This window comes from Lepeophtheirus salmonis, chromosome 13, assembly GCF_016086655.4.
Source record: "Lepeophtheirus salmonis chromosome 13, UVic_Lsal_1.4, whole genome shotgun sequence".
Classification (NCBI taxonomy): domain Eukaryota; kingdom Metazoa; phylum Arthropoda; class Copepoda; order Siphonostomatoida; family Caligidae; genus Lepeophtheirus; species Lepeophtheirus salmonis.
This window is the reverse complement of record NC_052143.2, coordinates 46959280-46984462: the sequence shown is the minus strand read 5'-3', so window position 1 is coordinate 46984462 and position 25183 is coordinate 46959280. Positions and strand designations below refer to the sequence as shown.

General features: G+C 30.2%; 1 protein-coding gene across 1 annotated transcript in view; it reads left to right on the top strand.

Moving 5' to 3' along the window:
• The window catches only part of LOC121127633 (adenosine receptor A2b), a 258379-nt gene that overhangs the window by 4659 nt on the left and 228537 nt on the right, over positions 1–25183 (top strand). The window lies entirely within an intron of this gene.

Here is a 25183-nt window from a genome sequence, read left to right as displayed (position 1 = left end):
AAATTGGGTATTTATGAGTATGTTAACTCTGTTTTAAAAGGGCCGTCATAAGGAATTCTTCAAAGAGTGACATAACTAGATCCCTTATATGCATAGGATGCTTTAATACTCCATCAAAAGTTAAAAATATAATACATTTATCCATATATATATTAATAAAATGAACGTCATGTCATTTGACCTACACGCACTTCAGGTATTTTACAAAGATGTTTGGTTTATAACACAACATATGTTAAAAAGTCATCATATATCATTATTATTCTAATCATTGAGCATGATAAATAAAACCTTCCTTAAAAAAGCTCACAAATTGCATAAATCAAAGGGAGTCCTGCGAATGGTTAAGGCCTCATAATTATCCATCTCTGATAAAGATAAAATCTGAATATTTTGACCAAAGACTCGCATTGTGAGTCATTTGTTGTCTATGCGTATGAACATATTGTTTCCAATTCAGGAAGTTGTGTATGAAATGTAAATGATAAAGGCTGTACAAAGACATTAATGCAGAAAAAACCAAAATACAAAGTCATTTATCGATAGGATTAGTTAGAAAATATTCTAATTTGATAACATTAGTTTTATAAATATTGAATAACGATATTATATTCGTTATTCTTCATTTTTGTAATTGAAATATGCATTATGCCAAAAAAATAAAAAGGCATTGCAAAGATGCTTACTCAATGCAATTCATAATAGATGATTGCATATGTATGTATGTACATTGATCCCCGCAATGATATTTTTAGTGGGGTTTCGATGCAATGATGTATCTTTGAAGGGTTTTTACAATACATTGATCAAGTGTTTCTTCGTTCGTTTCATGTATAAAGGCTTAAAAATATACGTAGAGTTGTTTCAAATATAACCTAGTATTTTGTATTGGCAATCGGAACAGAGTTTATTTTTCCATAGCTATTATCATTATTATTTGATCAAATAATAACTAGTGCATGTGCTCATGAAAGACAGAGAGTAACAATAAGGATTTGCTCGTGAGTTGATTGTCGTGATAAAATTTTTTTAGTTTGCCCGTTTTTTTGAGTTGGCAAACTCAAAAGTAATTTTCTTTTCCTAGGCTGTTGTCGTTATTATTTAATTCCTGAGGATTAAATTTCCAATTCGACTACATCTCATATCATTGATATATACATAACCAGATGGAGCATTTGCATGAAATATAAAAGACGGAGAGTAACACTAAGGATTTATTGCGGAGTTATTATTTCAAGGTCCTGTTGGACTCAGGGTAGAATTCAGGGTTTACGTAGGACTAATTTTTGACCGTATGTCTTTGTTTTTTTCTTTTTCTCTCCCCCCCCTCCTCGTCACGGCTGCTTGTCGATGATCAAATGAAAAATCATGGCAGCGGCACTACTCTCGTTCAAAACATTCTTCAAATTGTCAGGGTTACCATGTTGATTTTGTTTTCTTTTTTTTAAAATAAACAAAATACTTCCAATTAGCATCAATGGGTATAGGTCTAAGTCCTTGTGATCAATTACAGACTATATGTCCGTGCAATATTACAAAGTGGGATTTGTGTTTATTTCCTTTCTCTCCCGGCTGCTAGGCAGTTGATTTAATAAAATTTCAACATAGTTAAGCAGTTATCCTCTCAAATATTCTTAAATGCTCAGGATTACCAAGTTCATTTCTTTTTCCTTTGTTTTTGAATGCCAACAGACCCTATTATATTCAACTCTAGGTATTCACTATTTGTGGATAAACATACAAAAAGAATGAGTCAAGGATATCATTTTAATTAGTGCTTAATCAATCTATTGACTTTTTATGTAAATCCATATTTGTTAAAATTTATAAGACATTTATTTATAAGCGGTGCGTAGATTAACTACATTTTTTGCAAACTTTATTTTTTTCTTGTTCGATGTTGTTCTCAGACACTAAGTCTTCATAAAAACATTGTCCACACTTCTCTGAAAATATATATAAACATTTTCCATAGTAACAAAGGAATACTTTATATGTCATCTAAACTATTTGTGCAAAGGGTTTAAAGCAGAGTTAATTACTCGAGTCAAAAAATTATATTAAGGAGACTCAAAACCTATCCTATCCAATCAAGACAAAATTGAGAAGGAAAGTTTTTGAAAAACAATAACAAGAAGAAGAAGGTAAACTCGATCCCTCGTGACGTCATTGATGAGGTTATTCCTTTTTTTTAAATTATTTTTTTATATATGTATATTAATAGAATAAATTGCATAACTAAGTAACATTATAATATGTTCATATTAAATTTTAATATGATACGAAATCAATAGTATATTTTGTAAGATATCTGCAATAATCTTCAAATATATATATCATGTATCTTATTCGGCTTAATAAACCATCATCATTTTGAGAAAAATTTCCCAGGACCAGTTCCAATGATCGAAATGCATCAAGACCAATAAGATCGGTTCTAATACGGGAATAAAGTTGACCGGACCGAATGGTGTTGCCAAAACTATAAATTACCATTGTAGTTTATAGTTAGACCATCACACCAAGACCTCACAACCTACAAAATAATCATCTCTCTTTAAACAAATTCATGATGCTGCATGATTCTCTTCAAAGTCGTAGAGAATGAAAGGGAATCTGATATATGATACCTAATCAAATCAAAGGCATCATTACAGGTTACCTACCAAATTTGGGATTTTTAGAGAAAAACAGTTATTTATGATATGCCTATTTCATTAAATGACGTTTTTTATATAAAAATAGTATTTCTATACTTTTTTGAAAGGACTTTTATTTTTAAGAACGTCCGTCCTTTTATTTTAAGTCATTTTTATAATAGAAGACACTTTCATTTTTCCAAAAAAATAGTCACTCTGTCAATCATTCATTGGTTTTTATTTGACGCAAGACAAAATATGAGTCAATATTTATTATAGTATCTACTTGTACTTTTTATTCATTAAATATCATTCTTTTTCTAGCTTGAATGCTTCATAAAACTACAAAATAAAATGTAGATATTTAATCTTTGGACCGAAACCATAAATAAAACAAAAAAGTATTTATCTTTAATCAATAAAGTTTATACGATTATGACGATCGTAAAATGAAATAATAAAAATAAGAGAGTACGAACCCCAAGGTGAGTATAAGGACAAACATATATTTATTATTTTTGAAAAAAATAAGTTTTTATATTCAATTATTATTGGTCCATCAATTGGCCATAACATAACTAGATGAGAAATAATAAATGAAGTTGATCATAAGTAGTTCATTAAATACCATTTTTGCGTTAATTTAATGGGATCCTTATAGGTGATACATAAGCTCAATGCGCATACAGTCGAACCTCACTGTAACGGAATAACTAGGTAAGAATAGAAGTAGTTCATGAGCTCAATAATACAATATAACAGACTGCAGTTAAATCTTTTTCATGATAATCATTATTATATCTCTTAAATTCCCTATCAAAAGATAAACAAAATAAAAGGCTTGAAATTATTTGGTAGTTGGGACCTTTTTTTTTGTAAATTTAAGACATGGTGATCAGTGATCTTGATGATTTTTGGTCAGGGTGTTTATTCTAACAAAATAATAGTTTGTCTGAAAGTTTAGATATATATGAGCATGGGGCCCCGTTTGGAAGTCCCTCAAAGTTTGGCCCTTTCAGAAGGATCTTAAATCTTCAGCAGGATATAACCCCCCTAAAGTCAACCGATTTCAAAAATATTAGCTACAAGAGCAAATGCTTTAATTTAATCTCTGTTAAAAAATATCATTTGTTCCAAAAACACAATGAGAACATTCTAGTTAAATATCACAAATGACGCCCCAGCCAGGCTGCAAGTTCGATTTTTTTTTGTTAAAGATTGAATCTAATTATATTCAATGAGTATACAAAAAAAAAAATTAGGCTATAAATGGAAGAATCTTCATTTAGTTCTATAATTGGAAAGAGGTCATATTTGCCATAATTGTAAATTCATAATTTTTTACAAATAAATGTTGATTTTTTAATATACCGAAGGTGAATTGGTTGACATTGAAGACTTATCTGAAAATTTAAGCTTTGTAATTCAGGAGCCTAATCAAGATGACACTCAGTGTTCCTAACAGGCAACGATAAATCCTGGAGTCTTCCAATACGAAAAAAATAATAATAATAATAACAATATTTGTAACTACAATGAGCACTACAGTAGAGTGAAAAACACCCGGCTAAAATCAAATTAAAAGTAATCAAATCAAGTAAAAAGGATGTCGTGAGAGTGTGTACATTTGACATAGAATTTCCCATTTAGTTTGTAGTGCAGGATTGTAATTTGGCCTTATCCAGTTTTTGATCTATAAAACCAGGATCCATGATAAAAGAGTTCATTAATGTGAGTTTAGAATGTACAAATATATCAGTTCATTTTTCCAACTAATCGAGTAGAATACATTCACATTGCAAGTTGATTAATTAATTATCATAAAAAAGTTGCTATGGATAAGTGTTTGAAGGCAACCTAGTATTAAAACCTGTAACATTTGGTTGGTTAACTCCATGGGTTCGCTCATCAATTATAAGTACATAAGATGCTATTTCCTTCAATGTAAAGATTTATTCCTTAATTGGTCTATAGGTGTGCTAATAACATTATAATTCCTAATTATCCCCATAACTTTTTTCTCCCTTTAATGACCTTTGAATTGTAGATGAGAATAAGAAAACAAAAACCCTGAGGAGTTCTCACGCAGTAGGGATCGCTGGAATCCGTCTTTACTCAATGATGTTTATATACCTATAAGACCTTTGAGATCTAATTAGTGTATTTATATTAATCTTCCTTAATGACCGTGATACTACAATGTAGATATAACAACAATGCCTAAAAAGATAAACATGAGTAGGATAGAAATGCATTTCAGTTATACACGAAAAGTGCATTGAGTTAGGGCTTCATAAGAAATACGATATTTTAAGGAGTTCCATTTGAAACAGCCTTTATCATAATTAACCATTTGAAATGCACTATATCCGGATATAATTTGAAATAGGAGTTAAATCCGTATATAACAGAGATGGAAACTTGTACCAACTACTCAGAAACGAGTTGCACTTATAACCAGAGGTGTATAAAAAATGTCTTTAAAAGCGGAAGTGGATTTTTCTAATTTGTAATTTGAAAAGGGTGTTTTATTTTCTCAAAGCTGCTTGTATTATTGTTTAATTTTTTGAGAAGGAAACATCTAAGTCATAATTAGTGCGTGTGCTCATGAAAAACAAAAAGTAACAATGAGGACCTGCTCGGGAGTTATAAGTGGAAGTCTTTCTTGGGCTCGGAGTAGACTACAGTATATACATTAGAGTAATACAAGTATATATGTCCTATGCGGGCTTTGTGTTTATTTCCTTCCTCCCATGGCATATTGCAGCCGATCTAATAAAACGTCATGACGGCAAAACGGCTCTTCTACCAAATAATTATTTACACCCTCAGGATGAACCCCTTTTATTATTTCTCCTTTTTATATTTTTACATACGGGTAGGAAATGGTTAATGCTAGACCGCTTATAACTGGGATTTTATGTGAAAAGAATCATGATTCGACTTAGAATCGAGTTCAATAACTCAAAACTTGAGATTGAATCGTCAAAAATGACTTGTACACAGCTTTGGTAATTAAACACATAAATCTGTATACTTTTTAGATATATATAAACCAAAAATGACATGAACAAACATAGTTTGCTTACATAGAAAATGATAGTGACGACGTCTTCTGTCTAAGAGATTAAAAGATAACACTTAACATATGTAAGGTGTTTTTGTTTATTTGTAGTATATGATATATATTCGATATAACTGATATGTAATTCTAACTCTCTGTCATGTGTGATCTCATGGCCAACAAGTAGATTGTTTACTTATTTGTTAATTACTACTGTTTAGTACATCTGTGGGTTTTGGGTGGGAGTTATAATTGTAAGTATTTGTTGAACTTTTTGAGCTCGAAGTAGAATTGAGGATCGACAATAGAGTAATTTCAGCCTGTATGACCTTGAACTATGTATACCAAGTGAAATTTGTGTTTGTTTCCTTTCTCTCACAGCTGCTTATAGCGGATCTAATAAAACTTCATGACAGCTTAGCTGCTCTTCTGCCAAACATCCGTCCAAATTATCACGCTTAATTTCGATTTTTTGTATTCTTACGTAACGGCAAAATATATGTTTATGAATCACTGGACCTTTTGTGTAACTTTATAATATATTCTACTATGTTGCTTTAATGGTTAAAGTACTCTCTTCATTCTTAATGTTTATTTCATTGTAAGAATCATGGCTTCTATCTATTTGAAGACCTTCATTGCGCATTTTATCAAAATATACTACACAAATTGATGGCTTTATTAATTGATCTCATAAATATTGAAATGTAACCAATTACTATCACAGATAATGATACAGCTTTATAGACTTGTTCATTTATAGGGCCCCATCTGTATTTACGAACATAAACTGGGTAAGAAGAATTGGAATCCTAATGGATTTCTTAATTGAGTCTTAAATGACTCGTATCATATTTAACGAAATTATGAACATTGAACATCCTTCATATTTTTATGAAAGTAATGATTTTATTCCAAGAATAAGTAGACCCAACTTACTCTCATTTCTTTGCTCTAAGGAAGTTTGATGATGTGAGGGTGTTAATGTCTTTGTAACTCCACCATTCAGATGTACTGGGGGTGATAAGATCAAATCAACATTTTGTCAAAAATATGTTGATTTCTCACTGAGGCCACATTTACATTTACTTGAAAATGGGCTTGAATTGGTCAAAAAATAAAAAATAAATCACTTGATATATCCACCTACAACACCAATAACAGCTTAGATCCGGGCCTGGAAGAAGAAGCAGGTGTAATGGGGTTGTTCCTTGCCATGTTGACAATTGTCTCCTTCATAGAGGCCATAAGAGACTCCTTGATAAAATCAGATTGTGGATCTGTTTTAGATTCAACTTAGGCCCAGATTAAAATTTGGACTGGGGAAGAGCCATATTTTCTTCCAAATTAAGTTATAGTGATGCTCACTCAGAAACTTCAACGACTTGTCTAATACATGATTAGGTGCTGAATTTTTTTGCACGGTCCGGATTGGGAAGCCAGTCGCATGTTAAAGTTCCCGATTTGAAATCCCAATATTGTGATGATCAAAAATCCTCGTCACGGCACAACGCCGTTCCTCCTATGTAAAATAAATCTTCTTTCTGTATGGAGCAGCTGTCGCTATGCTGCCAAGAACTTCACACTATAGTGTATTGATACAACAACGTTTCTTCAAGAAAAAAAATGAAATGAATCAATTTGAATGTAAAGCATTTACATTATTTGTGACAAATATCATGCAATGGGGCATACACCAACTAGTCAGTATATATAATCAACAAGTCGGAGTGACAGATTGGTTTCGAGAGGAGCAACGCAAATAGGTTAAAAATGGTTTTCTTTTTTTTTTAATTTATTTTTCTTACACTACAATTACAATTTTGGAATTTCGAAATAATAATTGTAGTAAAAGAAAAAAAGATAAAAGGATTTTTCTCCAAATTGAGTGAAGATTACATTTGTATTCTTCAACAAATAATTGTCTATTTCTATTAACAAAGTATGTTATTCACTCTATGGGGGTGTTTCAAATTGCACTTAAAGTATTCAAAATGGATCGTCGCAATAAAAAAACGATGAATTGATAGATGTTATCTAAAAGAGGACATATTAGAGCCAATATAAGAATTTTGAATCAAATATATATAAACATTGACTTAATTTAGTGAATTTCTTAATTCATCCCGCAAACTTGAATACAAAGCCTGTAATTGACTCAAATATTGTTCTGTATATCGTATGACGTAAAAAAATATTGGGATATGTCTACTTTTCTTGATTTAGTTCAAGATTGTTTTTATGTTGACCTATAATTAATGAATGAATGAAACAAATTGTTGAACCCATACAAGGAACTGCAATAAAAATTATCTATAAATAAGTAAGTAAGACCACAAAGATAAATGTATGTTCCTTGACACGAAACTAAAAGCATTTGTTTTGATCACAAAAAGGCTGTTATTCATTCTATGAGTGTTTTTATGTAACTTATGTATTTTATGTAATGGATATTAATATCTATTTAGAGATCTAAATAAATGATGTGGAATCAACAAAGATTGAGAAATAATAAGTAACTATAGGGTGTCTCATTAGTTGTGCTTAGTATTGTGTTAGTCCTTATTTATTCGGTCCAGTGCTAGGATCAGTACCATCACTACTCGGAACGGGTCCTAAAGGCTGTACGTCACCAGGACAGCCTATGTATTAGAACTGATTTAAAAAAATAATAAATAAAGTTGAAGAACGTCATCAAGGACCAAACTTTATAGGTTTCTAGAACTTATATACATGATTCAACTGTACCAGACCGGACTGATACTCAATTGGATGGAACAACAATATTAAGTCTTAAAAAATAACCTACACAACACTAAATGGGTCTCACTATTTCTATAAAAACCATAATAGTAATCAGTGTCGTGGCAGTGCTCATTTATTCAGTTCAGTTTTTAAACAGTTCTAGTAGTACTGGCAGTCTGAAGGACTGTCGGTTTAATTTGCGGTATTAAGGACTGGTTTTAACACTGAACTGAATAAATGAGAACTGGACTGGACTGGACCGAGACTGAACTTGAAGGGGCATTTATATTCAGTCTTATATAAGGACCAACAAAACCCTTAAAATAACTGTATCTTTCCTGTTTGCCGTATTGAAAGCTTACATGGGATTGATGATATTTTTCTATAAGCTTTGCAAAGCTTTTCAGGCTGTTTTGGTCGAGGCTAGTCTTCAAGGCTCTAGCTTTATTTGTGGTAATTCCGATTTCAAGAAACTAAACCTCTAGATACCTCTAACTGCCTTGCTATGCGGTCACATAATTCCTGTCTAAAGAAGGCCAACATCACGTTCATTTCCCTAGGATTCATGACATTAAGAACAGCTTTGAAAGCAAAGCCAAACTATATTAAAAACAAAAAATATACTGCCCCCTGTATCATTATAATAAATTTGATTGATATCAACATTACCTGCAAGAAAATATTGCTTTCCATGTCAAACATAATGTATGCAGCTATGATCCATAATTGAGCTACAAATCATTTCGGAAACGCCATAGTGAAACACAGTTAATGAGAAAACCATTTACATTTTGACAATTTAATAAATCTATTAATATAAATATTATAATGTCTTGGAGCTAAAAACAAATTAGAATAAGATAACAGATATGAGTAAATTTAAATAATTACTCCTATCTATTCCGTGATATGATGGGCTTTAATTATAAACCTTTAATATTAAAATATAGGGCGAATTATTATATGATTTTAAAATATAAAAGACAAATCTCATTTAAAATATAATTTATAGTATATTTAACTCCCACTATGCCACGAGAAAAATTAAAGTTTTTGATTAATGGATAAAAAAAAGATAGGGTAATTGAAAATGAAGGAAAATTTTTATCTTAACTGTGGTTAAATGAAAAAATGTTGTGTTAGGTATAGTTATACTCAAAGAAATACACCCATTTCGTGAATTGATATATTTTTTTTTAAATGTCATGTTACTCCTTTATTAGTTTCAACATCATTTGTCACTATTTATTGATTCAATTAGTTCTTAATTATATTTTTAAATGTCATTTCTTCGTTGTAGTTTAATTACTCGTTATAAAAGGTTTTTAAGGAATGATATAATATATTATATGGAAGTTTATTTGTTAATCTTTTCTAAAATATTCTTGATAAACCCTCATGGTCAAGCTTTTTTTATGGCTTTAAATGCTTTAAAATAAGATTTTCTTTTCAAATTCAAACTGCAAGGTAGCAAACAAGAGGTTTTTGGAGGACATTTAATTAAACAAAATCATCTGAAAATAATGCTTAGCACAACTTTTATTCAGTATGTGAGCCTTCAGCGCTAATAATTGCCTCAATATACGGCTTAAATCACTTGCAGACCTGGGATATCTAGTCAGACTCGATATTGGTCCACTCCTTCTTGTTGAAAGCCCCTAGAGAGTGTTATAATTAGCACACACCCTCTCTTTTAGACGTGACTAGATGTAGTGGTCAAAGGGTTTCGTGTCTGGAGAGGAGGGCAGCCATGTGCTGAGGTCCCAAAAGTCCGAGAAGTTGTTTCTCAGGAAGGCTTGGGTCTAAGAGGCGTGATGATACGAAGCTCCATCTTGAGTGAAAACAAAGTTGTGCCCAAACTTTTCTCACGCCAAAGGTAGGCCTATCTTATCCACTAGCTGGATATAAGCATATGCATTGAACTGATCCTTCCTGTCACTAAAACGGGAGAGCAGACTTCGCCTGTACACACCAATGGGTTTTTTGTATTGAACAAATGTTTCAATGAAGCTGAGACATTGTTTGGATGGTTGGTTGGTATGTAGCATCTGTTTTGCTAATTCACAGGGATATGAACGGTTAATTTTTTTACATCAGAAAAGACCAAAAGTTTTCCCGATTTCAGTAATAAAAAAAAAAAAGTAATTGTTGCTCTCCTCTGTAATTTTACAGCAATTTTATTCCAAATTGAAAATAATGAGATATGTACCACTAGATAGGATCAACAACCCTGTACAGTGTACATAAATGATTTATATATTTGATATGAAATGAAGATTTATATCTTTGTATTTTTTGATATTTGGAATGATGAGTACGAATTCTCAGTATACGTACACGCTTTTACAGTATTTTTATAGTTATCAATTTTTTTTTTCGTCTTGTCTAAAAAATGTAAAATGTCATAAAAAATTGAAAGGAAAAAAAAAAATTCCTTCCAAAAAAATTTCCCACTAAAATTTAAATTTTTTTTATTAAAAAAAACGCATTCCGTCCAAAATTCTGTCGGCAGGGTTGTCCTTCGTCCTCTTTGCTCTTTTTGATTTTCTAGGATCGGATGGGAAAATTGTGTCAGGATTTAACAAAAAATCAACCAAGAGTTAAATTGAGACTATGATAACATCATTTTCCGTAAGTTTTCTAGCTTATAATCAACGGCAATGGTGGTCAAAATAGTGAACAATTCTTCTGATAAAAATTGCTGGACATTTGGTATATTGTATGTAGGTTTATAATAAGTAAATGTATTTTATATTATATACAAAAAAATACGACTTCCGAAGTCATGGGACTTATAATATTTTTGGGGATGCCGTTCATATAAGTATACTCTAGCTATATAATTTTTAAAAAAAATTCAAAAATATAATTGTAAAAATCCACTTATTTTAAATTAAAGAAAGAAGAAAAGAAGTTATCAAAATATTGTTAGAAATCCTTTTGTAATGAATTAGGATAACTTTTTATACTATTCTCAACACAGAATCCTTAGTTTCTTTGTTTGTGACTAATGGATTTTTGATGAATGAGCTATTTCCTATTTGCAGACAATTCATTTTGTGCAAATAAATATAAGCACATATATCATCATAAATACATATATAGTTCGTATCAGCGCATGAATAAAACTTTTATTTTTGACAAAAACTCCGTTGTTTATTCATGAGTAGGATTATAAATCGTAAGCCTATTCTGCAAGTTAAAAAGGAAACCCAAAATTTACATCTTATCTAGACAACTTAAAGAATGTTTCAGAGAAAAGCAGCATTACCTGAACAATTTTTGATTTGATTTTCTATAGCCGTCATCATTATTATTTCATTATTAAGGGAGATAATATCTAATTATAAAGTGTGTGCTCAAGAATAGCGATGAAAATTGGGTGTATTTGTTAGCTCGCTCATTTTTTTGGAGTTGGGAATCTGAAGACACAGGATTTTCTTATCTTGAGCTAATGTCATAATTCATGAGGAGTGAACTTCCATTTCTACTACATTTGATTTTATTCAAAAACTGATTGGCATTTCTGGTTGCTCATAAAAGTTGGGATATGTCTTGAATATTTATAACAAAGTTATTATTGTAAGTTCTTGCTGAACTCTGAAATAAATTGAGGATCAACACCCGAGTAATTCTTGCCAATATACCTATAAATTCCTTCTCCCCTCCTTTTTTCGTCACAACTGATCTAATGAAACGTTATGACGGCTAAGATGCTCCTCGCCAAAAACATTCTTCAAATTGTGAGGTTTACAATGTTGATTTTGAGTTTTTTTTTAACACGCCACAAATACACACCATTTTTATTACAACTCATGAATGAGGGAGAGTAATGCTAAGTGTAAGTCTTTGGGTTACCATCCAAGGAATCACCTTTCAAACGATACGTGTACAAGTTTGTTAGATATCGGAACATTGGTTCGTAAGTATAGCATTGGGAGTGAAGCAACTTTTGTTATTGTTTAAAAAAATGGATAAAAAAGAATTTTGTGTGATAATATTTGACAAAAAAAAAAAACGAAAAAAAAAGAAAAAAGACTCATAATGCCGAGGCTTGGCTTGATTAACATTATTCGGTTTGCTAAATTTAAATAAGAGTTAGTGAGAGTCGAAGTTAATGTATGCAATGGACGTCCAATGATAGTTTTGATTGATCTTAAAGTAAAGTTAATCGACATTGCAGGAACGCTATACTCGTTGTATCGCCCATGAAGCTAACTACATTGAATAAATAAATTAAATTTTGGTAACTTACGCACTTTTCATCCAATCTGTTATTTAGATGTTCTCTCCACAGGAAGGGAAGAAAAATGATAACAGAATGAGAAAATGAAATAAAATTTTTCAAGTTACCAACGACAAAAATAAAATTTGTTCGTTAAAAATGCTTAGAATTTACAACCTTATATTTATTTGTGGATATCGACATTATATTTTAACTCTCAAATAACCAGTTTGATCCAAAATGTAAAGGATCTTAAATAAAAGGAACAAATCTTGAAGGAGTTGGAATATCTATGTATCTTCTAAAGGAGATCAAAATGTTGATTGATGCATTTTCTAATTAAAGAATAACAAAAATGATTACAAGATATAATTTGTTAACTCACGTCTATAAATAATATATAAAATGCTAAAAAGATATTAATACGTATAAGTATTCAAATACATGTAATACTGAGTCGTTTAGTGCAGATTCGATCATTTTGGATCTGGGCTGGTAAGCAGGGTCTAGATCAAAGGCAAGTGTGCCCCTATTCTTTCCTATTTTTTATCTTTTATTTGAACATAACTTAAATATATATTCCTTGATGAAAAATCTATTCTTTGCAGAGTACCCATTTTTTATAATCAGGTTAGGCTACCGCAGTAGTACTATTTCTTTATATTAAGATCATTTTGACAACATGAGAAAGATCATTGAAGTCCGTTTTATCTTTTTTCAGGAACTATTGACGTATTTATTTCACAGATAACAATCTTCATTGCACCTTTCCATCTTTAAAGTAAAAGGAAAAACGAACTTAAAAAACGTCCCAAATTTTAAAGTGTTCTACAGGGAAAGATGCCAAGGACATTGATGCATGTACTTAAGTATCCTAAAGTCCTATAATTTAGTACTTATACTTGACTATTCATAGAACACGATTATTGATACTTGGTGTAAAAAGTAGTACTATTGCATACTTAGATATTTAAGTACTGATAAGTAGTTTTGACAGAAAATTACAAAAAATATGTAATTATTTCTTTTCAAATATTTTACATGCAATAAGTTTTCTGATCAGTTTTAAATGGTATGTAATAAATGTTGCTATAGGGAGCCTTTTACTCTGAACAAATTATCTAGTTATGTCAGTTAGGAAATTTTCTTTTGATACTGATCTGTAAGAAGTTGAAAAGAGGATTCAATCTGACCTACCTATATAACTATATATAATTATCAGTTTCAGATGATAAATATGTCCTCTCTAATTCAATCTCCAACAATATATTCAAGAAGAACCAATACCTCTTAAGTAACAATATGGCTGACTTTTATCCCACATTCATGTGGTCTTTCTCCAGTCCTGACCTCAACCACTTATATTTTGTAGTTGGAGATGTCTTGGAGAAGAATGTCTCCCGAAATTCTCATCCAAATTTTAATTTGTTAGAGCCGCAATCATGACAGTGTTGTACAACATATATATATATATCAAAATGTAGTATTCCAACATGTTACATGCTACTCCAAGTTTTGGGTGTCAACTCTGTGAGTATATTACCCAATTAATGATCTTAGTGTCCTTGACATATTAAAAAGTATGTGTTGTGTACCTGGTCTTATAACATATCCATCATGATGAATGGTTAGAGAAGGGACTAAATGTTTGTATAGATATACAAGAAAGAAGAATAAAAAATAGAGAATTTATGAGTCTTTCAGAATAGATCTTTGAACTACTGTATGAGCAACATTATGTTTATGGGGGCATTAATATCTGACTGATGTTGATTTGAGAGGGATTGGCAGATTTGATATATGAGAAGTACATGCTATTATGTAGGTACATAAGTTAAGGGATACATTATACATATATCTTTTTTAGAGAGGAATGAATACAAACAATGAGCTACTTTGTTATTTTCATATATAAATTGTTGAAGAGTTCAAAAATTCCCAATTTAATAAAAATAAAAAAAAGGGAAAAAGAATGAAGCCATATGATGAAGTTGTCTTATAATCGTTGTTTAACCCTGGTGCTTTCTCGACTGTACATTAAATCCTATTATAAAAAAAACAATATTAATCAATTTTCAGGAACCTAATATCTGTTTTATGTCCTGTGTACTTTGCTAAAGTACCAGATATCTCAATACACATATACACTAAAAGATAGATTTTCTTCATATTATTAAATATATAGGTAATTCAATCAATTGCAAGGCAATTTTAGTAGTTTTAGCATGACTAATTTACGAAAAACGTGATTTTTATGGTATAAAAAAACGACAATGAAAAACCATCATGTTATATGTTTAAATTATAAAACTATATTTAGTTGTATCTTTAGCTTGAAATTTCATTCTTAATATGCAATAACAGCCTCAACGCGCCAGCAAACATAATCTCAGCTCTTGACAATGAAGATCGTGTAGATGTTATGATGGAATTTGGCGTTAATCCAAATTTGGATGAAAGGTGTCCTGGAAATTCTTCTCGAAGATGCCTCTAACTGTAAAAATGGAATATGGAGACAAGTTCAGAATTCAACCAAACTGTTGCTGTACAGATTTCGGTTCTTCTTAACTTTATGGGACTTTAATGGACTTCTTGATGTTGTAAGCAGCTCAGATGGCGATGCTAATGGTCTCCGAAGCCTCTGCCACAGAGCATTGAACAATTTAAAACACACTTGAATATTTGTGTTTCAGCTATCATTTGGTTACGTAATGAAACCTTGTAATTAAAATAATGGGGGGGGTGTTAAAATTGTTATAAAATGCTACAGCAAATTTTGGTCTCCACTCTGTAAAAAGATGATACTGCAAACTTGTGATGCTATTACTTACTTTATATAGTTCTCGCTCGCCAATGAATGTCAACATAAATGACAAAGGCGGCGAAAAGTCTTGATACTGCAAGTATAAGTCACATTACTTACACATCCAAGTCCATTGCTATTTTCGTGGAGTACAATTTGAGTCCTTGAATATTTTTACCGCGTTTAGTTCGAGTTGCTAGATTTTAGTTGAGCCCATTTCAAGTTCATAATTTTATTATAGTTTTAAGACTTTTCTCTAGTTCAGTATAAACTATAAGCTTTTGAGTAAAAATCGATTCTTTGATTTTGAGATCAAGTCGAGTGACAATTCTTCAAAATGATGACTCAAGCCCAAATCGAGTCTCAAATCAAAGTCTAGATCCAAAAAAAGAAAAAAAGGTGGTTGTAAGGAGTAACTTTTTGTTTTACATCAACAAGGTTTTATTTATAAAATTTTGGGTTTAAATGAAAAATAATTAAACATTATAATTTTCTCTAATACAACATCATTATTCAAAACCAAAACTGAAGTGAAATGGTTATTGAAAAACTAATAATACAACAATACTTTAAAATAAAAAACAGAATAGTATAAAAAATACTATTAGACATAATATTAATGTGTTTTTCATATTGATGAATTATAAATTGTAGAGCCTGTTCATGTCGTTCCGACACATCTGTAGGAAGTATTTTATCATTGAATTTATATAATTTTGTATTTAAATGAGTAAAGTATATATATAAGAATAGGTAATTTTCATCACATTTTGATGTAGCGAAATTTTGTAACATTTTTAATCCTCAATTAATTGAGATGTCTTGTAAAGTTCTTATAGTTTTAAAATTAAAATTACGTTACTTAATGCATTTGTTAACCTCGCTCTATAACTTATTGAATAAGTAAGGGCTTAGATTTCTATGGACCACCCGATATAGATATTTTTCAGTACATATGTGGCCCGTCAACACAAAAACAATTAAAAATGAATTTTCTCAAAATTGAGTGTGGATTACAATTGTATTTTTAGACGAATTATGGTTTATTTCTATTAAGTAGTTGTTCTTATTAAACCATTAGAGGTTCCGCAAATTGGACTTAAAATAGCTAAAATTGATAGTCAAAATAAATCAAAAAAGGGAAATGGACAGATTATATTTGATAAGGGCTTAATTGGTGTAAGTATAAGTCTAAAAATGATTTACTACCTTAACTCATCCTAATAATTTGAAAGAATCCAATAATTTTATCAAATGTATCTATGAAATGTTGAGCTCTACATAAAATAAAGAACTAAATATGGATTTCCTCATTTTCTTAATACTTTCTCCAGATTGATTTTATGTGGACGCACCACATAAATATAATGGCCATATCTAAGTCTTTGTATTTTTAAGTTGGCGTATCAGAATTGTAAATAATTGTAAGTGATGCATAGAACATATCCTGCTGGTATGTAAAAATAAAACAAACCGAAAATGAACGTGGTAATCCTGACAAAATGTTTGGAAAAGTGAGTAACTTAGCTGTTAGCTGCGCAGTACAAAGGCGTCAGTTGCAACAAGTTCTGCCATTTCCTTGTATTACTTTTTTACATTTACACATCACATATAAGTCATGTTATATCTTAATCTATATTAGTATAACAAAATTAGGCCTTCTGTCTGTCTGAATGTATAAAAATGAGTCAATGGGTGGTGCACAGTAAATAGTAATCCAAGATTTAATTACTAGAAACATATTTTGATTAAAAAAATAGCAATACAGTCATAATAATGAAATATAGCAGGCATATTCAGATAGCATCGAACGAGTATACAGGATGCACAATATATAGTGCTCCCTGATGTTATTTTTGATATATTAAATAATTAGCAAAGGGTTATCTGGCGTTGCTTTGACCAACTAGGGAGCGGCAAATCACAATGGTGCCTGTATTTAATATATATGAGACTATAGCGAAATGTCAAAAGTTGGGAACATTTTTTATTGTCATTTTATTCCTCCAAGAAAGAAAATAACCATCAAACTTCCTAAAAATATCCCTTTGGTTTAAAAATCTGTAAAATGTCGAAAAAAGAAGAAAAAATGTTGTTGTTATTTCATTTAAATTATCGATTTAAATCCAGTTGCAGAATTTTATTTCATTAAGTATTATAGATAAAATCTTTATTTTTCTACAATAATTTTACAATCTTTCTCTTACTTGACTCCCTCTTATGATTTTTTTAAAGTTCTAAAAATGATGCCAATAAATATATATGACCTTTTGGTACCGCGAATTACGCGCAAGTATTTTGATGTTTCTCTTCATTTTTATAACTCAAATCTAATTTTTTGATACCAAATTTGCAATATATTATTATCAAATATTCTTTTTTTGTTCATTGATGCCAAAAAAAGACACCTTATATTACCAATTAATAATTTGAACTCCAAAACTCCAATTAAACTTTCAAAAATACGACCTTTTATTTATTATTCCTTAATTTCTAGTCTTCATTTGTTTTTATTTAAGCCTATTTTATATTCTATAAGTTTGAAATTCTTCATGTATTATGAATATTTAATTTTTTTTTTTTTTTTTTTGCACTGTTCTTGTGTTTTTTTTTTTTTTTTGTTATTGGTCTCTTATTCATGTGCATTTCAGTATATTTTAAACATTTGACTTATATATAAACGCTGATATGTTGTTAAAACTTGTCTCACTTCCTTCCTTGGGTTCAGACTACCTCCCCGGATTATAAAGCTTTCATGCAACAATGCAGCGCTCCTGCTCAGACTGCCAAAGCTGCTCTAAGATGGTTTAGCAATAAAATTAATTTCTGGTCAGATGAAAAATGGTCCCATATTTATTTAAAGCGAAAACCTTATAGACTACGTACTGTGGTCGTGTGTAGAGTCCAGGAACTGTATCTTGAAGCACAAAAAAATCATGGCAATGAAGGGGACCTTAAAGGAACACTTGGTCAATATATCGAAAGAATATATAAGAAAGACGTACCTACATTTCAAAAGGCGTCTTAAGGTTTTGGACACCAAAAGGGCCTGATAGACAATATAGCGTTACAGCTGGTCTCCAAATATTTTCGATACAGGTCTAGTGGCTACGGAAATATATCTTGTTAAAGTATTGATTGTTCAAATTTCAATTTCAAAAATACAATATTACTATATTTTCCATGCAAAAAATATTAAGTTATTGCATAATCCTTATCAAAAAGAATTTGAAACTCTTTATATAAAATTTTACATCCTATTTATTGCTAGCAACTTGTACAATTTGTTGACAAAAGTTACGACTTGTACAAAAGTACAACTTCTACCCAACTAATGATAGTATCTCCTTACTTGAATAATTGAATTATACACACGTATTGTTTGATTATAGGGAAGTCTTAAATCATTATAAGTACTTTTTTCTTCCAAAGGACGTTATACCATTAGAAAATAGATAGATAACATCTTCTGCCATATAGGTCAAGAGAAACATAGTTGTTTACATACATTTAATCAAATAAAGGGATAAAGAATTCCCCACATTAATCCAAAAGTACATATCTAGCTTTCCAATTGAAATGTTTACCAGATATTAATGAAGCTTTCCTTTTCCTTCGAAATGAGTAATTTTAATTATCAACTAGTTATGATGCTTTATCATTTCATTTTGAGTAATGATTTTAAAATATCTACCCTTTAGTTAAAATGATTACAGAGTAGGGGCCCAATACTCGCAGCAACATTTGATTACAATGTAATTCCTTCTATTGATAGTTATGAAGTTTCATCATGCAACCAAACAACAGGGGTATCAAAAAATAAAAAAAATTGCTTCTATCCCTAGAGACTAATTATAAAATAGTCTGAGCAAAAAAACAAAAAAACCTGCGTTTGTGCCAATTAAGCTGTAGAGACCGTTGGCATCTCCATCTGAAATGTTAACAGATCAAGAAATCTATTACAGCCCTATAGTATACAGCCAAAAAGAACCAACACTTCTAAAGGAACAATGGTGGGGACTTCTGGCCTTCAGTTGGCCCTCCTTCAACCCTGACCACAGCCTCCCTTGACTTTGCAGTTGGGCCGATTTGGATAAGAATTTATGACGCACCTCTTTTCCGAATTTCAATTAATTCTGAGTTACTATCATGACAGCGTGGGACGCCATGGACACGGAGTTCTTCGTCATGAGCTTAACATCTGTTTTTTGGCGTGTATAGGCTGTTATTGCTTGTGAAGGAGGACATATGGATGTAAGAATTTAGCTAAATTTCGTATTGAAGCGTATCACAAGAATTTGGATTTTTGAGTGATTTGTATGACCAAAATGAGCAAAAAAAAAAAAGAGTGCTAAAATTTAAAAAATGAATGCCCTAATGATCAAAAGTGCCCGATTTGTATTGAAAAAAAAATCCATTTTATAAAGTTTTATCATAATTTTTTTATAAATTTGATTAAATCATATAGGCAAATCAAGATTTGATAATGACATTTGCTTTCTATTCAGGATAATTGATTGTATAGATCTGAAGGAGGTAAAGATACACCAAGGTATTCTTGTACGAAAAAAAAAAATCATCCCTGAAGTACATGAACCTAAGTTATAAAATTATTGGGATGCCTTCGGAGTTACTTATGCTTTCAGTTTCTGCATAAATACTAATTAAAAGAAGTATCCCAGCTAATTTTAAAATATTAGTAAAATTCGAAGAATTCGTAAAGCTAAAATACTTGACGAGCTTATGTATGGACTAATCTTGACAATAAGAAGTCCTATTCGGGAAAGAAGGAAAGACCAAGATCCTAAGGTCTTAGACTTAAAAAAAAATACATCTCTATTATTTTTCGTATCATAAAACATGCACTATGCAAAGTATATATATTCCCAGAGAAAAATAAACTAACGTATAGATTGAAAAAAATATGTACAACTATCTTAGGACTTCTTATGAAGTGTTAAAACCTATTAATGAGTCATTTCATGAAAAATGGATTTAAAATTTAGTTTAACTTTATTTATATGGTATTTTTTTGTACATTTATTATATTTTTAATTCTGTTCGATAAAGCCTTTTTTTTACTATATAAATAATGTTATTATTTTTCACTCTTGAATGATTTTTTTTTTGTTGTACGAGATATAACTAATCTAATATTGAAAAAAAAAAATAAACATTATTAAATTGAAAAAAAAAAAAAATACTTTAGCAATAACAAATTATTTCTTGTCAAACCCCCATACTCATGTTGTTAAAATGATTTCAAACAAATTGGAGTATATATAATTAAAATTTGGCTATATTTGTTTTTAACAAAGTGAATAGCTCAATGGTAAGTTTAAAGATGAATAGTTTCTTAAGTATTCTTTTTCCTACTATCTATATACGTAATATAATATAAAATCTCTCCCAGAAAAATGTATTATGTATTTTTTTCTTATGTAAGAACTACATCATTTAATTTTATTTCACATAACATATGCACGATATGTGAAATATTGGAAAAATTTATTCAAACACTTTTAATATATTAATAAAGAACATTATAATAAAATGAAGTTAAAGTCAGAATGGCTTATGGGTATCATCACCCATTTCTTCAAAGTAGTGTTTTTTGAAGCAAACTAACTGTATAACTATACTTTAAGTTAGTGTAGGTTTGTGAATAAGAGTTTTTTGTTTTTGTTTTTTTCATTTAGTCTTACTTTATTATAACAAATAAATAATAGGGTTTGCAAAATATATGTTATATCTCTGAATGAATAATTATTTGGATATATAAATAGTGAAACTCTTTTTCGATTAATAGTATATTTATTCGTCAATTAAAAAATATTTTTCCATATATTTTATAAAATCAAGAACGTTGCCCAAATATACTAATATTAATGATTTATGTTTGGTAAATAGGGATATTACATTATTCCTAAAACATTTTTCGTTTTTACATTCGTTAGATCACTCTGTAGTTGCTGCAGTACTTTTAGATTAAAATTGTCAACGATAATATAGGTAGTAAAAGGTTGCAAATTATTTATAAATGATTCATTTGAGAATTGCGAACATATACTAAAATAACTGTTAAAACACAATGTAAGAGTCCCACATCTTTTATATTTGATAGTGAATCAGGAATTGATTTCAAAATGATAAATTGTAATTATTTGAAAGTTGTTAAGGAAGAGGAGTTCTACTATGGTTGTATAAATGTATTCTCCTCTTTTTCCGGGGGAAGCAAAATTGATTGAAATATTTTAACTTTTATTAAATAAGTCTACTGGCATCAAATGACGTTTTCTTGTAAAGGTTCTATTGATGGACTATTATACTAAAAAAACTAGTTTGAATATAATTAAGATGTCGAGAAATTAAATCCTGATTTTCAAACAATTTTAAAAACATGAGTTTTTGTTATAACAAGATTTAATTTGTTACTCTCATAGTAACAACATTAAATTTTGTTTTTAGTATGAATATTCTTCTGAAATATACATTAATTTAGGCAAATTTTGGAAATCGAATCAGTACCTATCTGTTTTGATGTAGTTGTGTGTATTATATATATCACAAAAGTACCTATTTTACGTTTCCTCACTTTGAAAAATTAAGAATCCAGGAAATCAAAAGGAAAACCAAATTAACGACTTTTAAGTAAAACAGATATTAAAATTTCATACATTCTATAAGTTTGCCTACACGTAATACTTTCCCTTTCTATCTCGAAATTGGAGACTGCGATAGCAAAAAAATGAAATTCAACTATCCAAAGGAATATGAAGTATTCTTATAAATCTTGTGTGTATTATATCACAGTTCACTAAAGGAGGATTAAAAATAGCTAAAAATTACTACCTTACTAAAAATAACTACCTTATGGATTTTTTCTTAAGAATTAGTGGCTTATAAACATAAACGAACGCCATGTTTAAAATCAGTGAATCAAATTCAACATATTTTTATCTTGCCCAATTTTTGCTGTTAACCAGTGTTATTTTCAAAAGTCATATATTCGGTCGATTACATCGACTGTCGACATATTGGTCATACCCTACTTCAAATCCCCTAAAATTATCCCCGAAGGTCGTTAATGTTATTCCTTCCTCAATTTATCATTATTTATACAAGTATGAAGATACATAGTTACTGGATTATAAGACTTTACTTGTCGATACGGAAGTTACTTGTGGATGCAGACATTGCTAGAAGCTGTTTTTGTTTTTAAACTCAGACTATTAAGCTATTTTATGTAATCTAGATAATAATCATATTTTTTAAAGAGTGAGGCTCGATGTCTAATGAAAAAAAAAAAAACAAAAAAACATCATTAAAAATCGTTGATTAAAAAATCGCTTAAGGCAGATATTAATTTAACCATCTATTATGCAAAAATATCAAGTTTACTTTTTATTTTTTATTGTTTATCAAGTTACTGATGTTTTTTTTTGTCACACTGAATCCCATGAATCAAAAATAGGTTACTGGATAGCAACTATATTGAGAGAATAAAAGTAATATTTTGTGATTAAGAGTATTTTTGTAATAATGTAGTTAGTCTTTCATTGTTTTTGCCATTAGTCAGTAAAAAAAGGGGGAAACCTCATTCGAGAGCTATTTTTCCTACTTTAAAGACCGACAAATGGGACTGGACATCATAACACTATTTATAACGCATTATATGTAATGAAAACAGGAACATACATTGCAAAGTATGTTCAATGCTCTTAATAAATATATCAAGTTATGTAAATTACGTGTAATTTTTAGCTATTTTTTGGAATATGATTTTTTCTCTCAGTTGTTATCATTATTATTCAACTTCTGAGTAGTCAACTTCCTTTGCTACTGAATTCAAACCTGATTAAACATTCTTGTGACCTCATAAAAGACAGAGAACAACCTTGAGGATTTGTTGCAGAGTTATAATTGTGACTTTTGGCTAAATGGACCATGGACATTTTCGGAAAATTCCAAGACCTGACAGTTAAGGGAACTCTCCCAAGTATTGACGGTTAAGGACCAGCTCAAAGTCGGAACTGTAGTGAATACATGAGGACCAATACAACACTAGTTCCAACTCTACCCAGTCTGCCTTACATATACCTAGAATATTTGCAAAATTCTCCTCATCATGAATAAATACTGAATTTAATAGATAACACCCCCTATGATTGTAACAGTTGTAATTGTATTACGTTCAATAGCAATTGCTTTTTTGGGCGTTCATCTCTGCCCATGTTGTAATCTAGGTACATATTTTCATTCCATTTTTTTGTGTTATAATTGTTACATACATATGTATTTTACACATTCACTTGGATAATATTATTTGCTCTATGTACAAGCAAGAACATGTGTTGCGTTATAAAAGACATAATTAAGCTATCGATATGTAGGTGGATGTTTTAGCAAAAAATGAATTACATACATAGATGGTTTGGGTAACTTAAACAAAATACAAATCTCCTAAGTGTAAAGTTAGTTCTTCGACTATATATTATAGTCTATAATCTATATAGAAGGGTGGGCTCAACCTTTAAATGACAGTTCTTTGTTGTCTTACAGTGTATTCGGTTGAAAAGTAGGTGCAGTGTGTCCCTGCTAATCGTTAACTAATTTTCATGGCTCAGCTTTATCATGATTCTCAAAAAGCATTAAGAGTAAGAAAATGAGACTTTATACATATACAGATTTAAATCTGTGGCCTCCACCCATGGTCTCGATCATAGGCCTTGAAGCTCTTTTTCTCGTATTCCTCCGACATGTCAGTTCACTTTTTCTTCACTGCAGCCTTTAGGTCATTCACATTGGCATGGGAGCGGGAAGAGACCTTCCTCTCAATGGCATCCAAGATTTCATGGTCAAGAGTACTGCAGTTTGGTGAGAATAGAGTTCATATTGGCCAGGGTCATTTTATTGCAAATATCTTTGCCTTGAACAAATAAATACAACACTTTGATATAAATATGTTTAATAGAATTTTTAATTATCATTTTTTTTTATTTAATTAGACAAGTTTTAATTTGTAGTTTATAGATAACTAGTGGTAGTACCCGCCATTGCCGGAGTATTTAAGCATATCCTAAAAGACAAAACCTTGCATTGATAATATAGAAGATAACTCTCAAGAAATCCTTTTCTGTTAATCTCCATTTTTCACGTAACTACTCAATACTTATATCGCTTCATATGAGTTATCTCTTCCAGATAGAAATAATGATAAAAATAGTTTGAGAAAAAAAAACAACTAATAAACTGACATGACTGATGAGTACTTTAGTCTTAAGAGTGCCCAAATTCAGCACGATTCATTTTAACGTACCAAGGTTAATGTTTGATTCATATCTAACATATACTTAAAATGCTCATGAATTATTAATGAGGTATGGTACATAAGAGACCAATAGGAAAAACAAACAGGACTGGAGATCTCGTTATACGCACACGCCTGCAATATTTAATTAATAAGACTATATTATTATTTCTGATATCTAAAACATTTATATGATGAAAACATCAGGAAGGGCTATGTACAGTGTACCCAGTATACACATTCGATGCTATTTGCACATGCCCCAAAAATTTTAATAATACGACTACATTGTTATTTCTTAGATATAAATATGTGTATGATATACATCGTAGAGCACTATTTACAGTGTACTCGATGACTCATTTTTATATATACAGACATATATACAAACTTTGAT